At 37.2% G+C, this 10,508-nt stretch overlaps 1 pseudogene; it reads left to right on the top strand.

The window, feature by feature from the left end:
- The first annotated feature begins 299 nt into the window (after positions 1 to 299).
- LOC137661011 (uncharacterized) lies at positions 300 to 2,147 on the top strand (annotated as a pseudogene).
- Positions 2,148 to 10,508: the final 8,361 nt, after the last annotated feature.

The following is a 10,508-nucleotide window of genomic DNA, read 5'->3' as shown; positions in this document are numbered from 1 at the left end:
TTATGCTCTGGAGAAGAAGCAATATATCTGAACCTAAACAGAAATACAAATCTAAAAAGATGGCCTGTTTTGAAGAATTCAAGGGAATACTTATGCCTTAAGACAGAGGTAAATATCCAGCCTCGGTATTGAAAAATGTGAATTTAGCACATTATGGACATCGGCTTATCAGAAATCATAGTCAAGAATCAACTAGTAGTTTACATATGATCAGATATTTGATTAGCACAAATACACAAGGGATTTGATATACAAACCACTCTGAATACATTGAGCCAATAATGGTAGAATGAGCAACCATGACTAACATCCTTCAACAAGATGATTATATATCTACTAAAGTCATTTTACAAAGGAGAAATAAAGACGTTTCAATAGGGCTCTTCCTCAGTGTCATTGTCTTCTGCTTTGAAAGTAAACACATTATGATAGTGTAGCATCTGGAGTCCATTATATTTTAACTATGTTTTATACAACTGATACTTCACCTTTACAAATATGCCTGAGAGATCACTATCTCTTATTTATTCTGCATTGATCATTTCAGTTTTTTGCTTTTTGCATTTTCAGACCCAACTACATAATGCCAGTAGAGAAAGAGGGTAAAATCGGTGATGAAAACCCTCAGAGACTCAATTGAACTTTATTATTACATTATCTATTATTTACTGAAAGAAAAATCTGCAGAAACATACTAAACGGCAAAGTCATTTGGAAGCTGCTAGAAAGAAGGCTCAAAAGTCTCCAGGCAAACATTCAGCCATGGTGAAGACAGAAAGCACAATGTAGAATTTCCAGTTCACCATTGCAAAAGACTGCCAAAGGAAGCGATGGACTGTCATTTCTTTACGTTTTCATTTTTTTTCTGGATTTCCTGGAATAAAAACATCATTTAGCCTAAGTGCTCTAATGGTCTTCATTGGCCCCATATTTATAAAATTATGATTTCATAATCATTTAGCATAACCATAAAGAGAAACAACCTTTTTTATCACCACTATGGAATAAAAGTATAAGGATGGCAGGGGCGGGGGGGAAGTAGTTAGAACACTATTATAAAAGCAAGTACTCCTGAAAGGACCTACATTTACCAATGTAGGTTGAGTATCACCATTAGCTACAGTAAAAGGAATAATTGTCAGTCAAATAAAACCTAGATTAACAACACAGCCTCCTACGATCTTTAACCATAGCATAGCTGGGTTTCCTGTACTCCTATGATCTACTTTGTGTTTTAATAGAATGAGGCTTCGAAAATCTCCCAGCAAAAAGATCCAGATATTTCCATCTGAGAATGTCCTCTGAAAGGCCTACACTGTTGCCTGACTTTGGTGGAACTCGCTTCGTTTTTCTTGGTCTGACTGGAAGTCTACTGAATGCACGCTAGTCTAGAAAGGCAAACTCCTTTACCTGGTCTAAGATTCCATTGTAACTTGGGTACTTTTCCACCATATGGCTCCATCTATGTGATGCACAACTTCTAAAATTCATGAACAGAACTTGCCTTTCCTACTATCCATGGCAGTGCTGAGAGGTTCTATTCCCTCCTCCTTGAAGTATCTGTAAATTGATATGGTCACTGGATACAAAACTGAAAAGAAAAAAGTGAATCAGGAACTGGAACACAAGTTTTTCTCCCCCTGTCCCAGAAGGATGTTCCATAACATTTCTGGGAAGTGATCATCCCTCTGTACTCGGCACTGGTGAGGCCGCACCTTGAATACTGTGTCCAGTTCTGGGCCCCGCACTTCAAGAAAGACGTTGAGGTGTTGGAACGAGTCCAGAGGAGGGCGACCAAGCTGGTGAAGGGTCTGGAGGGTCTGACCTATGAGGAACGGCTGAGGGAGCTGGGGTTGTTTAGCCAGGAGAAGAGGAGGCTCCGAGGTGACCTTATTGCAGTCTACAACTACCTGAAGGGAGATTGTAGTGAAGTGGGAGTCGGCCTCTTCTCCCAGGCAACTAGCGATAGGACAAGAGGACATAGCCTCAGGCTTTGCCAGGGGAGGTTCAGGTTGGACATCAGGAAGAATTTCTTTTCAGAAAGGGTCATTAGCCATTGGAACGGGCTGCCCAGGGAGGTGGTGGAGTCACCATCTCTGGATGTGTTTAAGAAAAAACTGGACGTGGCACTTAGTGCAATGGTCTAGTTGACATGGTGGTGTCAGGGCAATGGTTGGACTCAATGATCCCAGAGGTCTCTTCCAACCTGATTGATTCTGTGATAACCAGGCGGGAAATGGGAGTTGTGATTTGAAACCTTCATCCCAAGTGCAAAAATGAACAAGGGTTCACGCTTCTTGTCAGTGAGCTCAGTCCCTAGCCTACCTGTCAGCAGAATCCTACTGTGTGTCTTAAAAACAAATGTACTACACAAGGAGAAAGTTCCAGCACTTTCCTAGTCATTTTATTCCCTTAGACAGAGATTTAGGCAGAGTCTCCTCAGCACATTGCTCTTCTGGTCTAACCCTTCAGTAGCACTGATCTCACAGCCACAAAGACCACAGAGGGAGCCCAAGGATTAGGATGTTTAGTGTTAAATGTTTAATATGTTCCCTGTATCACTACAGCTCACTATAAAAGAAGTCATAATGCATGGGGATAGTGGAATAACAGGACACAATGGCAATTTTTAAGACACCTTAAGAATATTTTTATTTAATTCTATTTACCTTATATTTACTTATTTATGCACGAACAAAATTCTGAGCTGTACTTGATATATCTACTTCATCAAAAGCTTGCTTCATGAAAAAGATTCACTGCTCTCAAAGTTGAAGAGGAGTCAGGTACGCCTGCAAGGAAAGAACCTGGTCCACCTAACCCTAAATCATGCAAGTCTACCAGGAAGAAACAGTGACTCCCTGTGACTCCATGCTGTGGGGGACAGAGGCACCCATCTGTCAACCCGACCAAACATCTAGAGTGGTTTGTTGCCTGCCAAGGGCCAGGATCCAGGATGCTGTAGAGGGACTGCCGAAGCTCATCTGTCCCTCTGACTATTACCCTTTGCTCTTATTCCATGTGGGCACAAACGATATTGCCATGGAAAACTTGGACTATACCAAAAATGACTGCAGAGCTCTGGGACCAGTAATCAAGGGCATGACAGCTCAGGTGGTGCTTCCATCAATCCTGCCATCAAGGGGAAAGGGTGCAAGGAGAAGAGCACAAATAGAACAAGTCAATAATTGTCAGCAGAACTGGTGCTGGCAACCAGGTTTTGGGTTCTATGATCATAGCATCCTGTTTACAGATCAGTGTCTGGGAGACAGGATCCTCACAAAGTGGGGAAAAGTTACTTTCACCAACAGGATGACTGGCATCATCAGGAGGGATTTAAACTAAGAATGATGGGGGAGGGAGAGAGTAACCAGCAGTCCTGTGAGGGAGTGACAGACAGGGACCCTGAGCAAAGGGCATGGGGTGATGTGACAAGAAGGGATCACAAAATCAACAAAATGGGTGGTGATCAGTGGCACAAAGTCTAGTTGGAAGACAGTAACTAGTGGTGTACCCCAGGGGTCAATAGTGAGTCCAGTCCTGTTTAGCATCTTCATTAATGATTGGGATGATAAGGCAGAGTGTACCCTCAGCAAGTTTGCTAATGACACAAAACTGGGAGGAGTGGTTGATATGCCAGAGGGTTGTACTGCCATCCAGAGGGACCTTGAAAGGCTGGAGAAATGTGTGGACAGGAAAGAACCTCATTAAGTTCAACAAGGAGAAGTACAAAGTCTTGTACCTGGGAGGAAAACCCCCATGCAGCAATATATGTTGGGGGTCACTCAGCTTGAAAGCAGCTTGGTAGAAAATGACCTGGGGGTCCTGGTAGACACTAAGTTGAACATGAGCCAGCAATGTACCCTTGCAGCAAAGGCGGTTAGTGGTGTCCTGGGCTGCATTAGGAGAAGTGTTTCCAGCAGGTCAAGGGAGGTGATCCTCCTCTCACTCTGCTGATGCTGGACTTGGAGTAATGCATCCAGTTCTGGGCTCCCCAGTACAAGATAGACATGGACATACTAGAGAGAGTTCCACAAAAGGACACGAAGATTATTAAGGGACTGGAGCATCTCTCCTACAATGAAAATTTGAGCGAGCTGGGACTGTTCAGCGTGGAGAAGAGGAAGCTCGGGGGAATCTCATTGATGTATATAAATACCCAAAGGGAGGGTGCAAAGAGGACAGAGACAAGCTATTTGCAGTGTTCCCCAGTGACAGGACAAGAAGCAAAGGGTACAAACTGAAACACGGGAGGTTCCCTCTGAACATCATGAAACACTTTTTACTGTGAAGTTGACTGAGCGCTAGCACAGGTTGCTCGGAGAGGTTATGGAGTCTCCATCATGGAATTATTCAAAAGTCATCTGGATAAGGTTCTGGGAAACTAGCTCTAGGTGTCCCTGCCTGGGCAAGGGGTTGGACCAGATGACCTCCAGAGGTCCCTTCCAACCTCAACAATTCTGTGATGTATGGAACAGCTTTCTCTATCTGAATAGGCAGAGAAACAAACCACTTTATATCTATCACTACACACATGAACCTTACCTTCATTGTTCCATCCTTGTCCTAAAGATTTTTCACTAGTCCTTTCTTCAACAGAGATCATGTAAGGAATAACACATAGGACAAAGAAAGAAAATCCCTGCCCTGTCTCTCTTTCCCAGCCTTTTATATATGAATAAATGCTACATGAAGAAATATTTTTGTTTTAATTTTAGACAAGCCAACTTTGAAATTGAAGTGCAATGTAAAATCAATAAACTACTATGTATTTGTATTTTGATGGAAAAAAAAGCTTACTTAAGGACTAGGGTTAAAGGTTTTGAACAGTCAAAATTATTAATCTACTCAGGTATTTTTTCTAATTATAATCCCTGAGTAGGCAGATACTCAAAATGGTAGGGAGAGGTTGCAGCTTTCCCTGTTTCTCCTACAATATTTTGCATGCACTTAGTAACTTTTGAGAAAATGTCACTTACTTTGCATTCTCAATTCCAGATGCTCAGGTAGTCTGCGTGTAGATGACACACTAAGACCTTTGTATAGCTAATCATATGATGGGGGAGAAAAAATTCCTACTAGAGAATGGGTTGAACATGTAAATATAGAAAAACGTTGCTTTGCATGAAATGGAAAACTTCTTGTTTTAAAGAAAAATCCCAGAAAAAGATTAAGATTTCAGCAAGTATCTCATTTTGTTTAATGTAAGGAAAAGCACTAGAGGGTCACAACATTCACAGTGTTTCAACTTAATTTAGTCTAGAGTCAATTCTTTGAATTCTTGCAAAATGCCACTTAATTCACACATAAAGTCATGCTGATGAACCAATAGTCCTAATATTTATGGTTGTCAGGAAATTTCAGATTTAGTTGCCAGTTCCTTTTTAACTTTATTTACAGTTTATTATAAAATTAAATATATAGATTATAAAGATATAAAGATTTAAATTGTGAAATGGAATTATGAAAAGCACATAGAAAAGGTAAAAATTCTTGGACTGTAGTGTATTTAACACTGGTTTAATATGGAGCCCAAATTTTATAGTAAGAGATTGGTATTTATCAGACCAGAAGATGTATTTTGGTTACATGAAAAGTGGAATATAAACAACTTTGTTCATTTATGTATGCAATATCTAACTCTCAAGTATTTCCTAAGTCAAAGCAAAACTTTCTACTGGCTGATGACCTTAACTCTTAAAAAATCACAAGTCCAGAAGCTATTAAGTAGTAACCCAAAACAATGATTGTTACTAAGGTACATGAATTTAGCTACGTAACGTTCATGAATATACAAAAATGTGCATTCATAATTTCTTAGAGACCAGTTTTGACACCTAATCTAATCAGGAAAATTATGTTAAAAATGAATCTTAGAGTTACAAAAATTATCCATGCATGTTCTCTATTTTCTTTTATATAGTTTATCCATTAAAACTATTTAAATCTACCATGAACATTTACTTCTGGACAATCAAATACAATGTAATAATTTCCCTTTTGAATAAGTATCAAAGATAAGTCCAATGGTCTTTCATGCTGAGCACTGTAGTTTAATAGTAAGACAAATTAGTATAAACAGCCACATAATCAGACATTCTACATTGATATTTATGCCTTTTAATATCTTTTTACGTGGCTACAAGTACTAATTCATGCAACTTTTCTGCTTTCAACACCACTACTACTGCATCAACATGTCACCTAAATAACTGTAATTAAGCATTCTCTATAGCTGGTGATTACAGTATGCTGATGAACATTCCCACTGGATTTAGCAGCCTCTTTCATAACAACGACAATAATCATCTCATATTATAATGTCTGTGCTTCTGAAGACTTCTTAAATAATCTAAAATTTAAATTATACAGACTGTTGATTATTGCAATCTAAAGTTCAACAGGAGCTTAATCAAAAAGGTTCAAGTATCACATCACTGACATCTATTACGCAATATGGTAATACACGTCTTGGGAAATGAATACTTAAGCTACTCAGTCTTTCAACCAAAGTAAAGTTTTTACAAAGGTCCATTGCCCTTTTGAAAAGAATGCTGGAACTTCCTACGTCACTTTCTTCTACAAGGAACGAAACAAATTTTTCTTTCTTTTCAGTGAGGATTTCTTCATTTTGTCAAAGTCCTTGTCTTTTTGCATTGAGAATAATGACATTCAAAAAGCCAAAGTGCTGAATGATGTCTCTTATTAATACTTTTTGTTATTATCTTTAAGGTTTTGAAAGATAATGGCTCACATTTCTTTGAACTGAAACCAGGCAAGTTTAATTGTTCAGTAGTCACCTGGACCAGTGTACTGTCTGTGATGATGTCTAAACTCTTTGAAAACTGTATTCCTTACATTATGTTTTCTTGCTGTTATTACTGCATAGAAAAAATATTCCATGCAAGGGATGGGAACGCCTTTGATTTATCCCATCACAGATGACTTAAGAGGCTACATTCTTTTGAATATGTGTACACCAGCAGAAAGAAGTATTTTAATTTTCTTTCTTAATTGTGGTCCAGGTTCAACAGAGTCAGATCTTTTGTTAAATCACATATAAAAATGCAAGTCTATGACAGCTTTTTCTACAATCAGTAAGGAATGTACCAAGTAACACGAGGTTCATATGTCAGGCAAGACTAGTGCAGAACCTGTGCTACCAGCTTCTGTCAATTTTTAGAAACAAGTAGTCATTCCTCCTCCCCCACCCTCAAAATGCAGCAGGACATAACATATCTCAGCATAACTGTCCTCTAAATATTCTTCCTTCTCATTCTCATTAATAATTTTAGACATATATACAACATTATTTTGTTAGCTTATTTTTTAAAAATACATATATATTGTTTTTATGTTTGGATCAAAGGTGTTTCTCTGACCCCTTTATTTCTCCATCTACCACATCTCTTTTTCAGAATGCTTTTAATGCCCATCTTTGTCAATCCAGGAAAGACAAATATCCTTGAGACAGAATATCCTCAGAACCATTCCAGAAATTCTCCTGGAGTAATAAGGTATAATTTCATTTAAATCACTGAAGTTTTGCTAAATCTGTGAGGGTCTGGGTTTAAATATTTTCTCTGAGTATTCATTTTGACTATATTGTTTCTTGGGGAATAAAAGACAATGAAGAAATAAACATGTAAGACCCACATTCACATGAAATACATGGCTTTATTGATTTGTAACTTTTATGCTGTGAAAGACAGTCATCCCTCTCATTGCAGTTTCTTGATACAGCATCAACAAAACCATTTATTGCTTCTTAAAAGCTTTCTCCAAGAAAAGCATTTCTCAAACAGTACAATAAGCCAGCTGAGATGTACATATACATACGTGTGTGCATACATGTGTTTATACACATGTGTGTTCATTTGTCACGTGTATTAACAGCTCATGGTCAGATATTTGAAACTATATGCTTGGAAATAAAGCGAATCTGGCTTTAAAGTTCTTTTCAAAGTGTTCTCATCACACCTTCCCCTCCAATTCAAAATACATTAGCAAAAGGGCAATGTTCTTTCTACAGGGGAACAAACATCTAGTATATAAACACAATCTTTAAATCCTATGTTGACAGAAGTGTTTGAAAGGGACAGATGGAAACAGAGTTAGGAAAATGAAGAGATTTTATCCTAAAGCAATAAATATTACCGATTCTTTAAATCAAGCTGTTTTCAGCAATTCCGTTTTGGTGCGTAAATACACAGGAGCAATATCTTGAGAAAAGACACAGAAGCAAATGCCTCAGAATATCCTTCCACACCATCTCTTCCACTTTCTGCATTACTTTTGCTCCTCAATCTTAGAATGCTTGGGCCCTCTCTAACAGTTACCATTCAAAGCTTTGTTGAGAGATTCTGTTGACCTTTAAGTTCCAGGAAGCTGTTAAGTTTACCTACTGTAGCATATCCATATGAATGGTCTGGGAAAAAAACAGGTCATTTTTGCCCTTTGATTCCCTGTAATACAAGAGAAAAGAGTAAAGGTGGAAGGAAATCAATCGTAACTTATCTCCTGACGAATATCAGCAAACACTGTCACAAAACCAATGTGAAGAAATGGAGTATGGATTTTCTGCTGACATTTGTAAAGTGTTTGTGTCAAAGTATTTTTCTAATATAGCAAAGGTTACAGTTTAACAAATTAAAGCACATGTTTTTTTTGAACTGACATGCTGGTCATTTGGGTTAATTTAAATGGCTTGTGTTTTTCTAATAAACTCTTAACCTAACCTACTGTAATTATGGCCAGTCTTTGCATTATTCTGCCATATGTAATTGCTTTTTCATCAAAATGAGATGAATGACAACAGTGTAATAGTCCATGACTTTATCTAATACAATTTGGAGGAAGTACTATATGCCACTTAAAATGTGCCCAGAAGTGAATTTACGTTGCAAAAACCTAAGCAATGATTTAGCTTTAATATCTATAATTTCTGATGTCTCAAATGCTCTTTGATATAACAGGAATGCTAGAACAAGATAACTATTTTCCTGTGAGTTATAGCCTCTCTCATTAAATTTCCTAAAAAAGACAAACCTTTCTTTGTTTTCCTAGTCTCCATGACTGAATTTACTTTAAACTAGTTTATACAAATATTTAGTTCTTTTGAATTACAGTGTGATAACCTGTAAGGAAGACAGCGTAAACACAAAGTTGTCATTGGATTGTCATTCCATTTTAACTAATAATTGAACATCAAATATAATTTTGCAAGTAATTCTTTATGCTCGACTCCCAGTGGTTTTTTGCTCACATATGCAAGTCCTTTAGGAAAATCCTTCTTAAATGTAGTACCATTATAAAGAATTCCACAAATTTTCTATGTGTGATTCATGAAAATATGTTTAATTCCTGGCAGACTGTTCAGTACTAGTGCTAATGCATTTCTTTGTATGTAAAAAAACCCAAATCCTAAACATTTTATTTTGTGTATTAAATAAGAAACAACATTTTAGAAGACATACATTTTCCAAATAATTGACATAATTTTAATATAAAAGCCATGGAGTGGATTGTTCTTTTTTAATTCTTCAGATTTCAGTGAGATGACAAAAACTAGGAAATTTAGTATCAAGGTATAGTCTAACTGGTCCCTTCATAAGAATGGTTTCACTCATATTATGTGTTAACTGATATGCCCACAACTTTAGGTGAGCATCTTTAAATTATTTACAGTGCTACGTATGATCAAAATGGTTTTTAGTTTTCCATTGCCATTAGTGTCTAGAGCACAATAATTAAACACAAAAGCTTCCTAAGCTTTCAACATTTAACTAAACCTTCACACATTTTGCCTAACTGCACAATCATGCATGTAAAACTTACTGTGAATGCTATATGAAAGGGCTGTCAAGAAAACAAACTGTGTTGAAGAGGATAAATAAAATCTTTCTAGTTCTGAGGTTTGACTCTCTCACAAAGAGGGTGGGATCATGTGTTCTCAGGATTCATTCATAGATGAAGAGCATGGCAGAAGCCTGCTTCATTCAATGTTTAAGTTATGTGATCAACACTTGTGCAATGTGTCTCTGCATAATATAAAAAATGGAATGCCTTTTCAAAGAATAGTTTCTACATTTTCCTCTGCTGAATATAATAGTGAGAATCAATCATTACAATAAACATTACAGAACTCCAAAAACCAAGAACATGCAAAGAATCAACCTACTGTGCAGCAATAATCAATCAACTACTGAACAGTCCGTCCTAATATGAACTTGTGGGTGTCCTTGATACATTTCCTGTTTAAGAGCAATAAAGTTTTAGACATGGTCGTGTCATGTCCTGGGGCTCAAGCATAACAAGGCTTTTTAACAAAAGGCAAAAAATCTGAGATTACATTCACTCACCTTTAATTGTCATTAACCACTGTTTTATTTTTAATATAATAATTTTAATTCACCTTTAAAATACAATATAACTTTATTTTCAAATGAGTGAGTCTGCTTCAATAAGGATACTGCTCCGTGCAGTCAACAGAAGTTAAAACAAAAAAA

This window comes from Nyctibius grandis, chromosome 1 (assembly GCF_013368605.1).
Source record: "Nyctibius grandis isolate bNycGra1 chromosome 1, bNycGra1.pri, whole genome shotgun sequence".
In the NCBI taxonomy this organism is placed as follows: Eukaryota; Metazoa; Chordata; class Aves; order Nyctibiiformes; family Nyctibiidae; genus Nyctibius; species Nyctibius grandis.
Note: the sequence above shows the minus strand (reverse complement) of the source record. Positions and strands in the feature narration are given on the sequence as shown.